The sequence below is a fragment of the Taudactylus pleione genome, unplaced genomic scaffold (genome assembly GCF_031769625.1).
Source record: "Taudactylus pleione unplaced genomic scaffold, aTauple2 ptg000079l, whole genome shotgun sequence".
Lineage (NCBI taxonomy): Eukaryota > Metazoa > Chordata > Amphibia > Anura > Myobatrachidae > Taudactylus > Taudactylus pleione.
In genome coordinates this window covers 2,149,019-2,170,469 of record NW_028284481.1, presented here as the reverse complement: position 1 = coordinate 2,170,469, position 21,451 = coordinate 2,149,019, and the positions used below count along the sequence as shown (strand labels likewise).

Sequence of the window (21,451 nt, the reverse complement as noted above, 5' to 3'; positions counted from 1 at the left end):
GTCTAGATACTGACCCATAGTATCTATATCTATATATAAACACCCTCCACGTTCTATAACCACGTCTAGTTGAGCGCAGTTTATTTTTCATTTGTGTTTATAATATGCCTCTGGTGTATGCAACAGTGAGTACAACTGTATAAACTTACTACTACTCATTAAACCACACTACTAGGCTGATTATACCATCGTAAAAATAGTGCACACATATTCCACAGGTACAACTCACATCTCTCTCTTAAGGGTCTATTTATCAATAATTATTTGTGGGATACTTCTCAAAAACGGGTTGGGTACGGGCTACTGGTGCTCGGATCCCAGCATTCAAAATCCTGACACCGGCATCCCAACAGGGTTAGGATACCTAGCCCTACCCCTCTCTCTACCCCTAAACCTTTCTGCCTGCTGCCTAAACTTAACCCTCCCCCCCAGTGCCTAAACCTAACCTCCCCACCCTGCACCCTAAACCAAACCCTCCCCCATTAGTGCCTAACCCTCTCTCTAACACTACTTATTACCGTTAGGATGCTGGCGGTCGGGATGCAGGTGCCGGGATTCTGACTGGTGTTGGGATTCCATCACCGGCAACGCCGTTATGATAACAATATCCCCCCAAAAACACCCTGCAAATAATAAGTATCCCCCAAATGTATGTTCGTTTCCACTCGTACCAAACACCTATAGACCCATAATGCCTAGCTTCACCTTGATTGGCTAAAGCTCAGGTCAGTCATATGCTTAGCAGTCTCCAGCAGGAGCTTTTTCTCTCATGTCTAACAAGGGTATGCAGTCGGGAAGCTGGCGGACATAATCCCGACAGCCGGCTTCCCGACTGCTTTCTCCCGGCGAGGGTTAAATGACAGGCGTCTAATTCTAGACGCCTGTCATTTTACCGACGCCGGGAGACCGGCGCCCGGTATCCCGATCGAAGGGATGCCGGGCGCCGAAAGCGGACAGCTGCGGGGGGGAGGCTTAGGGTTAGGCACCCCCCCGGGAGGTAAGGATTCAGCTAGGGGGAGGGATGGTTAGGGTTAGGCACCCCCGGGGGACTTAGGTTTAGGCGGCGGGGAAGAGGGGGTTAGGTTTAGGCACTTAAAGGGGGATTTAGGGTTAGGCACTGGGGGGGAAGGTTAGGATTCGGCACCCCTAAGGGAGGGTTAGAGTTAAGGGGGGGAGGTTAGGTTAGTGAATACTGACCAGGGGACGATCAGGATTTTCACCCATGTCGGGCTGCCGCTGTTGGGATTCCAACCGCCAGACAGGCGTCCGGCGGTAAATCATACCGATTCCCTAACAAGCCTGGCTCTGCATCACTGTTTAACCCTCTATCAGTCTTATTGGACTTCTGTCAGCCGAATTGACTCCAAAACGGTAGCTCAAAGGCAGTATCTTCTCCAAGTTGCCTTCGCAATCCCCGGTGTGCAGGAAAATTAGCGAAGATTGAGTTTTGTAATAGGCGGTAATGTGCGCAGCCGAACATCGTGGTACAACATGAGGAATTGAATTCCCACCTAAAAGTTTAATGAAAGTTATATGACTGTTGGCCTGAACTCCAAAACAAGCAGCCAACTTCCTGCAGGACACTATCACCAAAGGCTCATTGGGCCTCCTGTGAGCTGGCAGCATCTCACCACATTGGCAGGAGACAAGCCTCAGCTTCTTCCTGGGAACTCGCACATCACAAACAGATCTTTGGCTGGAGAGACTGCTCTGGGCACAGTAATGTCACCTGGGTATAGCACAACTACTTCCCCTTTCAACACAGTAAACACTTAGTGCAACCGCAGTAAATAAAACATTCATTAAGGATAAATTTAGACTCGACTTTAGTCAACATGGGAGAATCAGTTTGGCTGCGTGTCAGGTAAACAGAGGTAAATAAACTCGGTTACGGGAATGTTCTTGACGCCGTCTATTCCTGACGAGAAATATTAATGTGCTGTATGTACCAGTCTGATTTATATCATGGTTTTTTTTCCACTACTGTTAACATGGCGGTTTGATATTACCAAGTTAGGTGTCAGTTATTTTACCGTATACGTTGACAAAATATAGCTAATAACACCCAATATCCCCACAATATTCTATTGAACTATACAATCCTGCTGCAACTTTGAGACACTGTGTTTTGAGGTACAATGAATAAAAAAAAAAAAAAATACACCTAAGGAGTCTGGGTAGGGATATGTAAATAACTGCGCACTTTCTCCTATGAGCCAATCACGAAGCTTTCTTGCATGCATGCACCTGAAGCCGTGGAGCTATCCATCCAGCAAGCAGAAACGTATTGGCAGTCAGGACTTGTTGGGATATGTAGTTCCACAACCCATTTCCTTAAGCATGTTGTAATAGTCATTGTATTGACTGCAAATAAAGGAGCTCATTCAGACCCGCTCGCTGGATGCGTTCGCACCTAACGTATGCAAATCCAGCGCACGCCCAGCAAGGCAGGCATTCGCACAGCAAGGCATTAGCACGCCCACTATGACTTGGCGTGCGATCGCTATGTGTATGCAGATGCCTACCAGCCATTCATAAGCTGTCCACATGCGCACGTCATCTCTTGGAAGTGCATGGAACCATTGGTACATCGAGCACCATCGGATGCGATCGCAGCGCTTGACTATACCCTGCCGCAAGCACTGCGATCACTTCAGTGTGAAATACAACCATGTGACGTGTACTATGAAACACCGGTAACTGCACCTTATTTCACCCCCTTTGTGGCCCAACCTTATCCCAAACTCGCAGATATTTGTACGGAGCCCTATGGTACTGCGAACAAAAATGTGCAAATCTGGAGTTACTGTAAGTGCAGCCTATTGAGTCTAATTGAATCAAACCCATAGTGTATAACACACACATATATATATAAGAATATATATATCATATATAATACTTTACATCAAGATGGAGTACACCCTCTCTCAGTAGTTCTGTCATATTCCTCCAGCTCCCTGACTTTATAAATAATAATAATAATAATAATAATAATAATAATAATAATAATTTCACACAAATGACCCTTAAGGTCTTTATTTTATATGATTTCTACAAGATGTGACCAAGAGCTTAAAGTCTAAAGTAATCAATATCCGAACGCAGCGTACAAGAACTTCTAGCGGATCTCATATAAGGAGATCGAAAACTGCAGTATCATGAATTGGAGACTAAATATTGATATAAATTGGAGAGTCCTGTATAAGATGGAGAGGGCTGTTAGTAGTATAAGATGGAGAGGCCTGTTAGTAGTATAAGATGGAGAGGACTGTGGAGTAGTATAAGGTGGAGAGGCCTGTTAGTAGTATAAGGTGGAGAGGCCTGTTAGTAGTATAAGGTGGAGAGGCCTGTTAGTAGTATAAGGTGGAGAGGCCTGTTAGTAGTATAAGGTGGAGAGGCCTGTTAGTAGTATAAGATGGAGAGGCCTGTTAGTAGTATAAGATGGAGAGGACTGTGGAGTAGTATAAGGTGGAGAGGCCTGTTAGTAGTATAAGGTGGAGAGGCCTGTTAGTAGTATAAGGTGGAGAGGCCTGTTAGTAGTATAAGGTGGAGAGGACTGTGTAGTAGTAGTATGAGGTGGAGAGGACTGTTAGTAGTATAAGGTGGAGAGGACTGTGTAGTAGTAGTATGAGGTGGAGAGGACTGTTAGTAGTATAAGGTGGAGAGGACTGTGTAGTAGTAGTATGCGGTGGAGTAGTATAAGGTGGAGAGGACTGTTAGTAGTATAAGGTAGAGAGGACTGTAGTAGTATATTTTAGAGAGGACTGTGGAATAGTATGAGGAGGAGAGGACTGTGGAATAGTATAAGGTGGCGAGGACTGTGGAGTAGTATAAGGTGGAGAGGACTGTGGGGTAGTAAAAGGAGGAGAGGACTGTGTAGTAGCATAATGTGAAGATGAATAAGTAGTAGCATAAAAAATTACTCTGTAGTAGTATGAGGTATTCCTGTATATTGGATTTCTTCAGTTACAGCACTAAAGCAGTTAATCCTCCTGCCTGCCTTAATAAGCTGTATCTTTTGCCTAGTTTTTAAAACTCTGGCTTGGCATGAAAATATGTTCTGTCACATTGCTGTGTGCAATTGTGAGTCCATGAAACTCTGGGCCTGATTCAGAGCCGTTCGCGAGCGCTCGCAAGCGGGTCGATGTTGCCCAAATGCGCATGCGCACGAGGGAGCCAGCTCCGTCATACGCATGCGTGAGACCCGAATAATGACGGCCAAGCCGTCGTTATGGGTCTCGCACCAAAGGGGGCGTGCTGTTGAAGGTGATTGACAGCACACACCCTTTGGTGGGCGTGCCGGGGGCGTGGCTGCCCAGACGGAGGCGTTCCCATGGGAACGCCTACCATCTGGGGCCGGCCCCACTAACATCACTAGTGATGTCAGTGGGAGTGCTTTTGGCTCTACCACAGGGTCTCGTCGCAAGCCCGATGGTCGCGATGGTCTTGACCATCGCGACCATTATTTTGGCGGCTCGCTATAGCTGTGGGTGGTCACCCACAGCTATGCGAGTGGCCAGGAGGCCGCTCCAAAAAGGAGAAGGGACGGCCCTGATTCAGAGCGAGCGCTCTGTCAGAGCGTCCGGCTCTGAATCAGGGCCTCTGATACCCAAGTACTACTTGAAGTTCCTGACATCCTACTACCAGTATGCAATCTGTGCTCCTGAAACTCTGCTACCCAGGTGTAATCTTGAGTTATTGAAAATCTACTACCATAATGTAATACTAAGTTCTGAAATTTTGCCATCTGTGTGCTGCTGACACTCTGCTACCCAAGTACAAGCCTGAGTCCAATACTACCCATCTAATTTAGTAACATAAGAAGAATATGTAGCATTAAGAGGCAGAGAGGAATGTGCCATATATGAGATACTCACTTCTATGTAATCTTTCAGTTTTATTGAATATTTAATCAGATCTGTCCCTGTTTTGCATTTATTAATATCTTCAGAGAATATGATCCCTAAACTCACTTGGAAGCTACGTAAACATTATAATGAGATAAAACTAAATTATTACCTAAAATTATTGAATAAAACATTTTGAGACAAATCATAGACCCCAGGGCACAAGAAATTAAGCAACCAGACCAGAAACCCTTTGTCCAGTGTGGCTGAGGTCATGCTTAGGTGTAAAAGAAACATAAAAAATAGGCTTTCCAAGCTTCCATGTTTTCAGTGAGTTCTGCCAAAGAACATTTTGCACGATGACTGTAATTTTGTACTCAAGGTGATGATACACAAACCACCACTTTCTTTCTCTAAGAATCTGTCTTGTGCCAGACTGTAATACAGAACATTGCATCATTACTGGCAGTTGTCAATGATACAAATTAGCCCCTGTGTTAATGTAACAATGATCACCATTATCCTATATAGAGAGTACCTGGGAATTCCCAGTTGCTGTGATCCAGTTACTAGGTTAGAGGTGTAATAGTCCATTATTATGGAATGAACACATAAATCGTTAGTAATTACACTAATGGGAAGGGGATTCCCTTCCTCATACCTTTCACGCAAAACTTCAAAGAGTAATAGGTCACATTCAAGTCCAGCGTCTGACTTCCCCTTATTACATGAAAGTGCTCCAGCTGGTTATAATACATCAAAAAGTGGACACAAGCAATATTTTATGTTATATTATACATGGGGCTTATTTATCATTCTGTTTTTGCTGAAGTTAGGAGAGCGCTACTGCGCAGTCTCCATATTGTTTCCTTTAGGGAGGCTTCAATCCCTGACCAAGATGGCCGCCTTTATTTCTGTGCATGTGCAGCGCCATCTTGTCACACTGTGTTAGAGCATCACAGTGGAACACTCCACTCCATGCTGACAGTCTGTTACATGCTTATTGGTGACTACGGCTGTATATCCAGATTACTGCTGAATAAACCACTCCTCTGGTCAAGTACTGGGCTGTTCGCTGACTTCAGGGGATCCGCTGGTGTGTACTATGAATCTGCCATACTACTACCAATAGTACACACACATTCCAACAGTTTTATTCTGATAAACATGTTTAGCAGCCCCCCCGACCACCGCACGGAATCAGTATGTAATACCATCGGCTAAACCGCCGGTTCAAATCCCTATATTGAGAAGCCCGACACCAGCTGGTAAGTACCCTAACCCTCCCCTCTGCCCCCCCCTAACCCTCCCTTAGGAGGGTGCCTAACTCTAAGCCCCCCCGGGGGTGCCTAAACCTGACCCCCCGTTCCCGCACCCTAAACCTAACACCTAACCCTCCTACCTAGGGGTGCCTAACCCTAACCTTCCCCCCCAAAACTAACCCTAACCCCGCTACACTCCCTAAGTCCAAGGGACACACTGGGCAGGCCCCCTGCAGCCCATGGACCTGCCCGGAGTATCCTTAGGATGCTCTGGGCAGTGCTCCGCCCCTTAGATATGACATCATCTGCCTCATTTATCAACGAGTTTTATAATTACCAACGAGTGATAAAACTCACTGTGTAAGATAACATAAATGGTGCTCCAGCCAATCAGCTCCCAACTGTCATTTTTCAAATAGATGACTGTTGAGAGCTGATTGGCTGGATCACCATTATCATACGCAATAAGTTTTATCACTCGTTGTGAATGATAAAACGCGTTGATAAATGAGGCCCCTGTGTTTAGAGGCTGCATAGAGCCCTGTTTCGGTCCATTCTGCTGTTTCTGCATGATTATCCAAACTTGTAGTATGGGCAACAGTTACGATAGCATTAACAAAGGAGATACCACAGGTATATCCTGAGTAACGAAGGACCCAGAGAATACAACTATTCCCACAGACGTAGGAACGGTGATGCAGTCCAATTTACCAAGCTCTGAAAAGCAATGGTTTTCTGAACTCGGCCCTGATAGCGTTAACCATTGTAGCTCATTGGATGCTTTTTCAATGCAGAAGCAGGCTGTATACGGCAGGGTGTATACGGTGGGTCAGCCTCGTCAGAACCTGTAGTAAAGCGAAAACTATCACATTACTATTTACTCATTGCTGGGACAGCCTCTTATCAAAGCCGAGGTTTTTGTTACCAGGAAAATATTACAAAATATTAATACATTCTAAGATGCAGTTAATTGGGTTCTCATTGCTGAGTTTCTTTACTGTGTAACCAAAACACAACAATGGGAACCGGAGCTGCCTCCTGTATCATAAAATCAACACCACAAAGACTGGGCTCCTGGTGGATGTGATATGAATGGGGAGAGGGGCAGGGGTGGAATTTTCATTATCATTGGGTAGGATATCCCGTTCAAATACAGACACCGGAAGCCTGATTGTTGAAAATCCCGACTACAGTTGGTAAGTTCCTTATCCTACCCTGCCTAACCCTAGCCCTCCTTTGGTGGTGCTTAACCCTAACCTCCGCCTGGTGGTGCCTAACCCTAACCCCCTTCCCGCACCCTAAACCTAACCCTCCCGGGGTGGTCCTTAACCATAACCTCCCCCCAGGGGTGCCTAATCCTAACCCTCCCTCCCCACAGCTAAACCCTCCCAAGGGTGGTGCCTATCCCTAATCCCCCCCGGGGCTGCCTAAACCTAACCCCCCCATCCCCAGGCTAACACTAAAGGTAAGCCGGATACTTACCTTCAGGATGCTGGCACCGGGATCTTCATCCTGTTCGGGATTCCGGTGTCGGGATATCGGTGGCCGGCATACTGATTACATCCCTGCTAGGGGGTCCAGAGGTGAGGGGCCCCCTTTATCTGATGCCCACACTCTGCGCTCAAATGTTTGGATTAAAAAAAAAAACAACAATATAAATACTGGAGCGATCGATGTTTATGGTGGGTAAAGCAAATATAATAATAATAATAATAATAATAATAATAATAAAATATAGTGCTTTTCTCCAAAAGAACTGAAAACACTTTACATTTGCAGTAAATAAACCATACGACAAAGCTGGAAGCCATCTTTTGCTCACTACAATAGTTACTGTGAGTGATTACAGAATATGAAATACACAGCACAGGATACAAGATACCCACAGAATCCTCAGTTCCACTGATTGGTCATCCTGCCCATGAAAGTACCAGACGAGGCAGCCATCTTGGGCACACTACATACTGTACAGTACAATGGATGGGATAACCAATATGTGGAGATAATTTAGGATTACACTTTGGTGAGATACAAAGGATGGAATATAATAAAAGAACAAGACTATCCAGCAGAATCATCGGTTCCACTGACTGTTTGTCCTGTCATGAAGGTACCACACAAGGCAGCCATCTTGGTACACTACTGTACATAGGTTACAGTGGGGCGGGATAAGCGATTCATGGAGATGTAATCCATAATAAATATGAGCCTTAATGCCAGCAAAAACTTGATGGTACTAGGGATATTTGCCCCTTTTGTAAATATGAATTGGTTATAACTAACTGATAAGTCCCAGTAATCACTGCTATGGGTCTCATTTAGAATTAAGCGCAAATCCAACAAAAGGTGAATTCTGCCCCTAGACATCCTATTGTGATATGGGAGGGGTTTATAAATGCTATTTATTTCATGCAGGGAAATTCTGCAACTTCTGGAAGCAAAAACCAATCAGCTCCTGTCAGTTTACAGGCTGTGGTTGAAAAATGACAGTTACGAGCTGATTGGTTGGTACTTTGGCCCTCATTCAGAGGCGGTCGCAAGAAGCGAGCGCTCGTTCTGAATGAGGGCGGCCGCTTGACTTTTCTAGTGTGGCCTCCTGGTCGCTAGCTAAGCTGTGGGTTACCACCCACAGCTTTAGCGACCGGCCAGGTTGATGGTCGCGATGGTCAAGACCATAGCGACCATCGGGGCTTGCGTTAGGGTCTCGGCAACCGCAAGCCCCAGGGAGCTTCCTGCTCTGATCGAGCAGGAAGCTCCCCACTGACATCACTGCTGATGTCAGTGCGGCCGACATCGACAGCCGCCCCTTTTGTAGTGAGCTCCGGAGCGACAGAATTTCTCTCTCGCTCCGGGGCTTGCGCACTCGCAGTGCGGCTGCTGTGCGTGCGCAGAGCCTAAACATCGACCCAGTTGCCAGCGCTCAGCGCTTGCTACCGGGTCTGAATGAGGTCCTTTATGTCTCTCCAATGTTTAGTACATAGGGGTATTTATCTGTCCACACATAATATATTTCCGTTGTTTAGCCAAGGTGCAAAATAACACTTTCCAGCCGGAATTGCTCATAACAGTAAATCATAACGGAAAGAGGTTATTAGCCCGTCCATCTTATTATCACATAGCAATTCTGGTGTCATATGGTTACAGCAGACCGATATCTGATTATACTGCCCCATGCACTCTTGTTATTATAAATCACCCTGCAGATTTTATTACACTGTATTTATCTTTTGCTAATTGCAAAAATAATATTCCGAGAGCGAGAGAGAGAGAGAGACACAGAGAGAGAGAGAGAGAAAAAAAATAAAAAATCAAGAGGCACTCAAGAAGACTTCACGATCAGACATAAGAGAGCACAGTATTGCCGTGTATTATTTCTCTGATCGTGAAGTCTTCTTGAGTGCCTCCTGATTTTTCCTGTATATATTATCATATGGGAAGGGCACCTGAGCCATCTACTATTTTAACAGTGTGCCGGGTCCATTGGATTTTATATATACACATTATATATATATATATATATATATATATATATATATATATATATATATATACTCCACAAGATTGTCCAAAAGATAAAATAGCAATACACTTTTTTCTGTGTTTTGCAGAAAATTATGGTAAAAATTCTCAAATTTTACGCTCTTGCATGTTTTTCTATTATTAACGTTATTTTCCTCAGAACAAAAAATAAACAAAAACAAATTTCACATCTGGTAATTAGTGTTTTTTTTTTTCCTATGAAACACGCTACCGGTGCTTAGCTAAAGTTACAAATGGAGATAAGATTTATAGCAGCGTCCGCACTCTCGATAAGTGAGAAGATGCATATTTTATTCGATTATAAATTATTTTTCTGATTTCTTCTCGTTTCTGTAACTAGTTATAAGAATTAAAAAAGTTAGACCAAAAAACAAAAGGACTCAGTCCTGCTAACCCCTGAGCACTACCGCAAAATTCACTGGGTGTAAATAAGCAGGATTGAAAAAAATTTTTTTTATAATATATTACTCTAATGTTTCAAGAACGTCCCTCATTTGTGTTAACTTTCCTGTTACAGATAAATTCCTTTCTACAGGGAACTCAATGCATTAAAGTAGTTCTATTAAATTGGAGAATTTTTTGGTCATTTTTCATTTATTTGTATCTTTATATACAGGCATGTCAAACCTTTGGCATACATATAAGTAGGGGTGTGCACCGGCCACTTTTCGTGTTTTGTGTTTTGGTTTTGGATCTGGATCTTTCTTCGTGTTTTGGATCTGGATTGGTTTTGCCAAAACCACCCTTCCGTGTTTTGGGTTCTGGGTTTTGTGTTTTGGATCTGTATTTTTTTTTAAAAAAGCATAAAAACAGCTAAAATCACAGAATTTGTAGTTTTTTCTGCTCCTATGCTATTATTAACCCCAATAACCTTAATTTCCACTCATTTCCAGTCTATTCTGAACACCTCACACCTCACAATAGTGTTTTTATGTCCAAAACGTTGCACCGAGGTAGCTGGATGACTATGCTAAGCGACACGAGTGGGCGGCACAAACACGTGACCCATCTAGGCGTGAAACTGCAGTGGCAGACAGGATGGCAGTTTGAAAAACTAGGCCCCAAACTGTACATAATGCAAAGAAAAAAAAGAGGTGCAAGATGGAATTGTCCTTGGGCCCTCCCACCCACCCTTATGTTGTATAAACAGGACATGCACACTTTAACAAACCAATCATTTCAGCGCCAGGGTCTGCCACACAACTGTGGCTGAAATGATTGGTTCGTTTGGGCCCCCACAAAACAAGCTGGCAATTAATGTGTCCCTGCACAAACTGGCTCTATGGAGGCAAGATGTCATCCTCATCCTCCTCATCCACCGATTCCTCACCCTCTTCAGTGTGTACATCCTCATCCTCACAAAGTATTAACTCGTCCCCACTTGAATCCACCACCACAGGTCCCTCTGTACCTTCTGGAGGCTGGTCTCCCTGGAAGAGCTGATAATTCATTTTGATGAACATCATCTTCTCCACATTCTGTGGAAGCAACCTCCTACGCCTTTCGCTGACAAGGTTCCCGGCTGCACTAAACACTCTTTCGGAGTACACACTGGAGGGGGGGCAACTCAGGTAAAATAGAGCCAGTTTGTACAGGGGCCTCCAAATTGCCTCTTTTTCCTGCCAGTACAGGTATGGACTGTCTGCCATGCCTACTTGGATGCTGTCACCGATGTAATCCTCCACCATTCTGTCAATGGTGACAGTATCATATGCAGTGACAGTAGACATGTCAGAAATTGTTGCCAGGTCCTTCAGTCCGGACCAGATGTCCAAACTTGGTCCTGCCTGCCCTGCATCACCGCCAGCGGGTTGCTTAGGATACCTAAGTTTTTTCCTGGCAGCCCCAGTTGCAGGAGAAAATGAAGAAGGAGCCGTTGACGTGTCACGTTCCGCTTCAGCTGACAGTGTGTTCACCAGCAGGTCTTTGCACCTCTGCAGGCTTGTGTCGGCCGGAAAGAGAGACACCACATAGGCTTTAAACCTAGGATCGAGCACGGTGGCCAAAACGTAGTGGTCTGATTTCAACAGATTGACCACCCTGGAATCCTGGCAAAGCGAATGAAGGGCTTCATCCACAAGTCCCACATGCCGAGCGGAATCGCTCCATCTTAGCTCCTCCTTCACTTTCTCCAGCTGCTTCTGCAAAAGCCTGATGAGGGGAATGACCTGACTCAAGCTGGCAGTGTCTGAACTGACTTCACGTGTGGCAAGTTCGAAGGGCTGGAGAACCTTGCACAACACGGAAATCATTCTCCACTGCGCTTGAGTCAGGTGCATACCCCCTCCTTTGCCTATGTCATAGGTGGATGTATAGGCTTGTATGGCCTTTTGCTGCTCCTCCATCCTCTGAAGCATATAGAGGGTTGAGTTCCACCGCGTCACAACCTCTTGCTTCAGGTGATGGCGGGGCAGGTTCAAGAGTGTTTGCTGGCGCTCCAGTCTTCGGCACGCAGTCGCTGAATGGCGAAAGTGGCCAGAAATTTTTCGGGCCACCCAAAGCGTCTCCTGCACGCCCCTGTCGCTTTTCAGAAAATTCTGCACCACCAAGTTTATTGTGTGAGCAAAACATGGGACGTGCTGGAATTTGCCCAGATGTAATGCCCGCACAATATTGGTGGCGTTGTCAGATATCACAAATCCCCAGGAGAGTCTAAGTGGGGTAAGCCACTGGGCGATGATTTCCCTCAGTTTCTCTAAGAGGTTGTCGGCGGTGTGCCTCTTACTGAAACCGGTGATACACAGCGTAGCCTGCCTTGTAACGAGCTGGCATTTCTGAGATGCTGCTACTGGTGACGCTGCTGCTGTTGCTGCGTAAGGTGATACATCTACCCAGTGGGCTGTCACAGTCATATAGTCCTTAGTCTGCCCTGTTCCACTTGTCCACATGTCCGTGGTTAAGTGGACATTGTGTACAACGGCATTTTTCAGGACACTGAGGACACTTTTTCTGACGTTTCTGTACAGTCTCGGTATCGCCTGCCTAGTGATGTGGAATCTAGACGGGATTTGGAACCGGGGACACACTACCTCCATCAATTGTCTAAATCCCACTGCACTAATGGCGGATACCGGACGCACGTCTAACACCAACATAGCAGTCAAGGCCTCAGTTATACGTTTTGCTTCAGGATGACTGCTGTCGTACTTCATCCTCCTCGCTAAGGACTGTTGGAGGGTCAATTGTTTAGTAAAAGTAGTGGTGTTCCTACTTCCTCTCTGGGATGATGAACGACTCCCAGCAGCAGCAACAGCAGCAGCGGCAGCAGTAGGCGTAGCAATGCAGGATCCTCCGGAGGAATCCCGGATAGGAGAGTCAGTCATGCCAGTGACATGGCCTGCAGGACTACTTCCGATCCTAACTAAGGAGGAAATTGACGAGGAGGGAGTTGACGGTGTGGTTTGCAGGCGCTTGGATACAACAGGACAACGGGATTTAGGTGTCCCTGGACTGCTTACGGTCTTAGCCAAAGTTTCTGAACTTGACAGTAACTTTTTATGAACGCGCTGCAGGTGCCGTATAAGGGAGGATGTTCCTAGGTGGTTGACGTCCCTACCCCTACTTATTTCACCTTTACATATGGTACATATGGCAAGACAGTTGTTGTCCGGATTTGGATAGAAATATTGCCAGACCAAAGAGGTGGAATGTTTGGTCTTCTGCCCAGGCATGACCGTGATGGGCTTTTTCATCCCACGGACAACAACTGTCTCCCCCGGAGCCTGATTTAAACAAACCACATCACCATCAGAATCCTCCTCGCCAACTTCCTCCTCAGCGCCAGCTACACCAGTATCCTCATCCTGTTGTACTTCAACAGTGACATCTTCAATTTGCATATCAGCAAGTGGACTGTGGGTGCTCCTTTCAGCACTTGCAGGGGGCGTGCAAATGGTGGAAAGAGCCACCTCTTCCCGTCCAGTGCTGGGAAGGTCAGGCATCGCAACCACCACCACACTTGGACTCTCCTTGGGGATTTGTGATATCTTCTTAGAAAGCACAGTTCTTCGCTGTGCTTTTGCCAGCTTAACTCTTTTGATTTTTTTAGTGGGAGGAGGGCTTCCATCGTCATGTGAAGCTGAACCACTAGTCATGAACATACTAGGGATCGACCTTAGCCGTTCCTTGCCACTCCGTGTCGTAAATGGCATATTGGCAAGTTTACGTTTCTCTTCAGCTGATTTAAATGTCTTTTTCAAGGTCATTTTCCTGAACTTTGCCATTTGGGATTGTATGTGCCCTCTACTATGACATTGGGCATCGGCCTTGGCAGACGACGTTGATGGCATGTTATCGTCTATGTCATGACTAGTGGCAGCAGCTTCAGCACTAGGAGGAAGTGGTTCTTGATCTTTCTCTATTTTATTTTTATCGGAGAAAGTTTGGTCCTCCATTTATGTTATATCGATTTGATATATACGTGCGGCTAAACACAGAAAATAATTTTTTTTGGGGTTTGGACTGGAGTGTACTTTGTGGGTTACAGCACCCTTTAACGGTCAAGCCAGCCGGCCCTTTACTTATGACACAGGCGCACGCTTGGCACTACTTTGTTGATGCACGTGCGGCTACTGCGCACACAATTCACAAACACAGAAAATAATTTTTTTTTGGTTTGGACTGGAGTGTACTTTCGGGGGTTACAGCACCCTTTAACGGTCAAGCCAGCCGGCCCTTTACTTATGACACAGGCGCACGCTTGGCACTACTTTGTTGATGCACGTGCGGCTACTGCGCACACAATTCACAAACACAGAAAATAATTTTTTTTTTGGTTTGGACTGGAGTGTACTTTCGGGGGTTACAGCACCCTTAACGGTCAAGCCAGCCGGCCCTTTACTTATGACACAGGCGCACGCTTGGCACTACTTTGTTGATGCACGTGCGGCTACTGCGCACACAATTCACAAACACAGAAAATAATTTTTTTTTGGTTTGGACTGGAGTGTACTTTCGGGGGTTACAGCACCCTTTAACGGTCAAGCCAGCCGGCCCTTTACTTATGACACAGGCGCACGCTTGGCACTACTTTGTTGATGCACGTGCGGCTACTGCGCACACAATTCACAAACACAGAAAATAATTTTTTTTTTGGTTTGGACTGGAGTGTACTTTGGGGGTTACAGCACCCTTTAACGGTCAAGCCAGCCGGCCCTTTACTTATGACACAGGCGCACGCTTGGCACTACTTTGTTGATGCACGTGCGGCTACTGCGCACACAATTCACAAACACAGAAAATAATTTTTTTTTTGGTTTGGACTGGAGTGTACTTTCGGGGGTTACAGCACCCTTAACGGTCAAGCCAGCCGGCCCTTTACTTATGACACAGGCGCACGCTTGGCACTACTTTGTTGATGCACGTGCGGCTACTGCGCACACAATTCACAAACACAGAAAATAATTTTTTTTTGGTTTGGACTGGAGTGTACTTTCGGGGGTTACAGCACCCTTTAACGGTCAAGCCAGCCGGCCCTTTACTTATGACACAGGCGCACGCTTGGCACTACTTTGTTGATGCACGTGCGGCTACTGCGCACACAATTCACAAACACAGAAAATAATTTTTTTTTTGGTTTGGACTGGAGTGTACTTTCGGGGGTTACAGCACCCTTAACGGTCAAGCCAGCCGGCCCTTTACTTATGACACAGGCGCACGCTTGGCACTACTTTGTTGATGCACGTGCGGCTACTGCGCACACAATTCACAAACACAGAAAATAATTTTTTTTTGGTTTGGACTGGAGTGTACTTTCGGGGGTTACAGCACCCTTTAACGGTCAAGCCAGCCGGCCCTTTACTTATGACACAGGCGCACGCTTGGCACTACTTTGTTGATGCACGTGCGGCTACTGCGCACACAATTCACAAACACAGAAAATAATTTTTTTTTTGGTTTGGACTGGAGTGTACTTTGGGGGTTACAGCACCCTTTAACGGTCAAGCCAGCCGGCCCTTTACTTATGACACAGGCGCACGCTTGGCACTACTTTGTTGATGCACGTGCGGCTACTGCGCACACAATTCACAAACACAGAAAATAATTTTTTTTTTGGTTTGGACTGGAGTGTACTTTCGGGGGTTACAGCACCCTTAACGGTCAAGCCAGCCGGCCCTTTACTTATGACACAGGTGCACGCTTGGCACTACTTTGTTGATGCACGTGCGGCTACTGCGCACACAATTCACAAACACAGAAAATAATTTTTTTTTTGGTTTGGACTGGAGTGTACTTTCGGGGGTTACAGCACCCTTAACGGTCAAGCCAGCCGGCCCTTTACTTATGACACAGGCGCACGCTTGGCACTACTTTGTTGATGCACGTGCGGCTACTGCGCACACAATTCACAAACACAGAAAATAATTTTTTTTTGGTTTGGACTGGAGTGTACTTTCGGGGGTTACAGCACCCTTTAACGGTCAAGCCAGCCGGCCCTTTACTTATGACACAGGCGCACGCTTGGCACTACTTTGTTGATGCACGTGCGGCTACTGCGCACACAATTCACAAACACAGAAAATAATTTTTTTTTTGGTTTGGACTGGAGTGTACTTTCGGGGGTTACAGCACCCTTAACGGTCAAGCCAGCCGGCCCTTTACTTATGACACAGGCGCACGCTTGGCACTACTGTGTTGATGCACGTGCGGCTACTGCGCACACAAGTCACAAACACAGAAAATAATTTTTTTTTTGGTTTGGACTGGAGTGTACTTTCGGGGGTTACAGCACCCTTAACGGTCAAGCCAGCCGGCCCTTTACTTATGACACAGGCGCACGCTTGGCACTACTTTGTTGATGCACGTGCGGCTACTGCGCACACAATTCACAAACACAGAAAATATATTATATTTTTAGCACTTGGGGGGAGCACCCCTGATGGACAGAGCACCCCCTGGACAACACTACAGCACCTCTTTAGGACTGGGACACTGCACAGGACTTTGGAGTGGACACAGCCCCTATGGAGAACTGACTGCACAACACAGTCCAGCCAGCCCCTATGGACTTTGAAGTAGTGGACACAGCCCCTATTAACAACAGCAGCACAGCACAACACAGCCAGCCCCTATGGACTTTGAAGTAGTGGACAACAGCAGCACTACACTACACTACACTACACAGCCCTAACTCCCACCCTCCCTCTTCACTGTCCACAGCCGAGTGAGAAAATGGCGCCGACGTGGGTACCTTATATAGGATCCAAAACCCGCGAGACTCGGAAGGCGGGAAGATGACGTTTTGCCTCGATTTCAGAATCCGAGTCAGGCGGGAAAAGTCGAGCCTGACTCGGATCGGACTCGGATCGGGGGGGCTCGGGGGGGTTCGGATTTCAGAAATCCGAACCCGCTCACCCCTACATATAAGTACTGTATATTATGGGCCGTGTTCAATTTGGAGCAAAAAGCCGTTCTCGGCGAAACTTTTTCGCCGATGACGTCATTTTCGCCGTTTTCACTTTTCCTCGTATTCAATTAAAAAATCCAGGGAAAAGATTACCATAGAATAGGTTGCGAAAAAAAGTGCAGAAATTGGAGTTTTGGGGAACAAACAAAAAAAAAAATACCCTGCACCCCTTGGACTGTCCCCCAAAGGTATTGTGTATCAAAAAAATTCAAAAAGTTCCACAGGACACCCCAAAAAAACCCTTTCGTTTTGGGGTGAAAAAAAAAGTTGGGGGACAACTTTTAAACTAGCAAAAAAGACTGTGGGGGGGGATCCCCAAGTACGCCCCAGTTGTTTCTTTGATTGCGATTGGCTGCGGCAGGTGGATTTTTATGTTGCTAAATGCTATTCTTCACCACTTTGTCAAAGACGCATAAAAACACCTATTAAGACCGTTTAAAGACCCCCAAATACCTTTAGCAGGGCTATTCGGGGGTACCCATAGTAATCTCCCATGTCAGTGCATCTTTTTGGGGGGGTGACAAGCTGATTTCCACAAAAATAACACGGCTTTTTCAATAATTACCTTTTCGCCGGGTCCCGTTATCGCCAATTTGAAACTGAATACGGGGATATGCGGGCACGCGCCCAATACTTTTTTGCCCAGAAAAGCTCCGATGACGGCGAAAAGTCCGGCAACTGACTTTTCGCCTCAAATTGAATATGGCCCTATATCTTGCTTTCCAAATATCCAGATCATGTATGAGACAAAACATCCTTTATGATGGGCAGAAGAACACTGACCCTTCTTGCAATTAGTATAAATAGCTAGCGATACAAATAAAGAGATATATATATCATGTACAGATATACTGTATGCTAAAAAAAGTTCTGACAATCAGGAAGAAAAGAGCCAATAAGATTTATTTTGGGGCGTATCACAGGTTTGAAATATGCTGAAAAGTAACTCCACAGTCTATAACTGTGGCAGCGTCTTGCTGATTTATATAAATCATATACCATAAACATTTTAAGTTATTTTCCGAGGAGCGCTTAGCCACTGAGCCGGTGCACCACTGTGGATTACTTACTGACTTGGCCACAACAGCAGCAGAAGCCCCATCACATCATGTGGAATGAATGGGATAATAGTGTCATTTTTCATCTGCAAACATGCTGAACCTGACGATATCGTCAGGTTGTCCAGCATGTTTGCCCGATGATCGATGTCTAAACGACCAGCGGGAGTGCACATCGCTGGTCGTTGTGGACATTTTTCTTATCGATTTGCAAACGATTTACAAACAATTTATGAACGATGGAACAATAACTATATCGCTATCGTTCAATCGCTCAATTTAATCGCCTAGTGGATGGGCACCTTAAGAATTGCATTTATCATGCAGGAAAGATTGGGATTGTATTGTGCAAAAAGGGAGATTTTTAGAGACAAAAACATGGGATTATGCCTTCAAATTAGGGGGCAGTAGACCACTACGGGTTAGCTAAACAATCAATAGAGATAGTAGGATGCTGATTTTTACACTACTAGCATATGTATGCAGCAGGTATATAGGTTCCACCGGGCATATTTATTACCTATATTGAAAAAACACATTTTCTTGCACCCCCAGTAGCGACAAAAGACAAATATTGGGGGTGACCCAGCACACAGACACCCATCCTGATAACACACACAACGGGCTGTTACCTGATTGTATGCCTCTGGTACTGACCCACAGGCTGAGTGCTGGAGATTAGTATCTGGGTTCCAGGCAGAGACGAGTTCAGTGTCAGCTTCACACATACAGGTGCGTTCTGCATGCCATAGGTAAACTCCACATACCACAGGTAAACAGGGCTGCTAGGTAACCAGGCACCAGGGAGCTGTAGTGTGAAGTGTCACTCCTGGGACAGACCTGTCCATTGTTATGTTAATACCTGGGAGTGTACACACCTGAGTGTCCTTAGCAGCATGGGGACTCTCAGCAGGAGACCAGAGCTTAACCCCTGCCGTGCCGTCTATCTGCCTGGGCCCAGGTGACATGTATAGTGTTCTGACAGCACTTCAGCCTCCCGCCCAGAATGTAATCACCTGTATGATCCTCTCCCTCCCCTCTCTTTCATTGCAATGAGATGTCTCCAGAATACAAGTTACCTTACATACAGGAGCTACTGAAATCATTTACATATATATATATATATATATATATATATATATATATATTAGGGGTGTGCACCGGCCACTTTTCGTGTTTTGTGTTTTGGTTTTGGATCTGGATCTTTCTTCATGTTTTGGATCTGGATTGGTTTTGCCAAAACCACCCTTCGGTGTTTTGGGTTCTGGGTTTTGTGTTTTGGATCTGTATTTTTTTTTAAAAAAGCATAAAAACAGCTAAAATCACAGAATGTGTTGATTTTTCTGCTCCTATGCTATTATTAACCTCAAAAACCTTAATTTCCACTAATTTCCAGTCTATTCTGAACACCTCACACCTCACAATAGTGTTTTTATGTCCAAAAGTTTGCACCGAGGTAGATGGATGACTATGCTAAGCGACACGGGTGGGCGGCACAAACACGTGACCCATCTAGGAGTGGCACTGCAGTGGCAGACAGGATGGCAGTTTGAAAAACTAGGCCCCAAACAGTACATAATGCAAAGAAAAAAAAGAGGTGCAAGATGGAATTGTCCTTGGGCCCTCTCACCCACCCTTATGTTCTATAAACAGGACATGCACATTTTAACAAACCAATCATTTCAGCGCCAGGGTCTGCCACACGACTGTGGCTGAAATGATTGGTTCGTTTGGGCCCCCACAAAACAAGCTGGCAATTAATCTGTCCCTGCACAAACTGGCTCTACGGAGGCAAGATGTCGTCCTCATCCTCCTCGTTCACCGATTCCTCACCCTCTTCAGTGTTGTGTACATCCTCATCCTCACAGAGTATTAATTAATCCCCACTGGAATCCACCACCACAGGTCCCTCTGTACGTTCTGGAGGCTGGTCTCCCTGGAAGAGTTGATAATTAATTTTTATGAACATCATCTTCTCCACATTTGTGGAAGCAACCTCCTACGCCTTTTGCTGACAAGGGCCCTCATTCAGAGCCGTTCGCTATTTGCGGTCGTTCGTTTAAAAACGAGGGGTGGCTATTCAAATGATCCGTACGCACATTGCTGTCTGTTCACACCTCTAAGTCTGAACGAGCGTGCAAAACATACGCTCGTTTATTTCTTAAAAACGCCCCCTGGCCGCTCGCATCCTACGTCATGTCCGCTATTTATTAGATTAATCGAGTACATCGACCAGCGTATGAACTGCTCGCTATTCTTGTGGTTGGTGTTTGCTACCACAAATTTGCGTGCAGTTCTGGCTATAAAATAACCCAGTGACGTGGTCAATGACGCTGCTGTTTTAAATATACACACCCATAAAACGCCCGTTTTGACCTTTAAGCACGCCTGCGTTCGGATCTCCACTCCCCATTTTCAAGCACCTTCCCCTGTTACCACCCACATACGCCTCATTCTGTCACTCAAAATAGCAGGCACTCGCTATATAGCGTACAAAGGATTTTCGGCCGCACTGACTGGTTCGCGCATGCGTACTAAAACGCGTACGCATGCGCAGATGTGCTAACATCGCTCGGAACGAGCGTACTGCCGCTAACGAGCGGCTCTGAATGAGGGCCTAGGTTCCCGGCTGCACTAAACACTCTTTCGAAGTGCACACTGGAGGGGGAGCAACTCAGGTAAAATAGAGCCAGTTTGTACAGGGGCCTCCAAATTGCCTCTTTTTCCTGCCAGTACAGGTACGGACTGTCTGACATGCCTACTTGGATGCTGTCACTGATGTAATCCTTTAACAGACAGATGCACGCTTGTCGCTGCTGCTTTGAGGATGCAGGTGTGGCTACAGCCCACACAATTCATAAAGACAGAAAAAAAAGAATTTTTTTTATTGTTTGTGGAGCTGACTTTGAGGGTTACACCACCCTTTAACAGACAGACGCACGCTTGTCGCTGCTGCTTTAAGGATGCAGGTGCGGCTATAGCCCACACAATTCACAAAGACAGAAAAAAAATAATTTTTTTATTGTTTGTGGAGCGCACTTTGAGGGTTACACCACCCTGTAACAGACAGATGCACGCGTGTCGCTGTTGCTTTGAGGATGCAGGTGTGGCTACAGCCCACACAATTCACAAAGACAGAAAAAAAAGAAGAATTTTTTTATTGTTTGTGGAGCTGACTTTGAGGGTTACACCACCCTTTAACAGACAGACGCACGCTTGTCGCTGCTGCTTTAAGGATGCAGGTGCGGCTACAGTCCACACATTTCACAAAGACAGAAAAAAAAAGAAGAATTTTTTTTTTGTTTGTGGAGCGCACTTTGAGGGTTACACCACCCTTTA

The 21,451-nt window shown here is 45.7% G+C and overlaps 1 protein-coding gene across 6 annotated transcripts in view; it reads right to left on the bottom strand.

Annotated features, from left to right (window-relative positions):
* Positions 1-21,451, bottom strand: part of TOGARAM2 (TOG array regulator of axonemal microtubules 2) — a 188,537-nt gene that overhangs the window by 116,846 nt on the left and 50,240 nt on the right. For 4 of the 6 annotated variants that reach the window (XM_088467962.1, XM_088467966.1, XM_088467965.1 and 1 more), the window contains exon 1: positions 18,745-18,964. The exons of 1 other annotated variant lie outside the window; for it this stretch is intronic. The gene's annotated coding sequence lies outside the window, so the exon portion shown is untranslated. Of the gene's footprint in view, positions 1-18,744; positions 18,965-18,990; positions 19,048-21,451 lie in introns of those variants that run through there. One more of the 6 variants, XM_088467963.1, reaches the window with a different exon arrangement.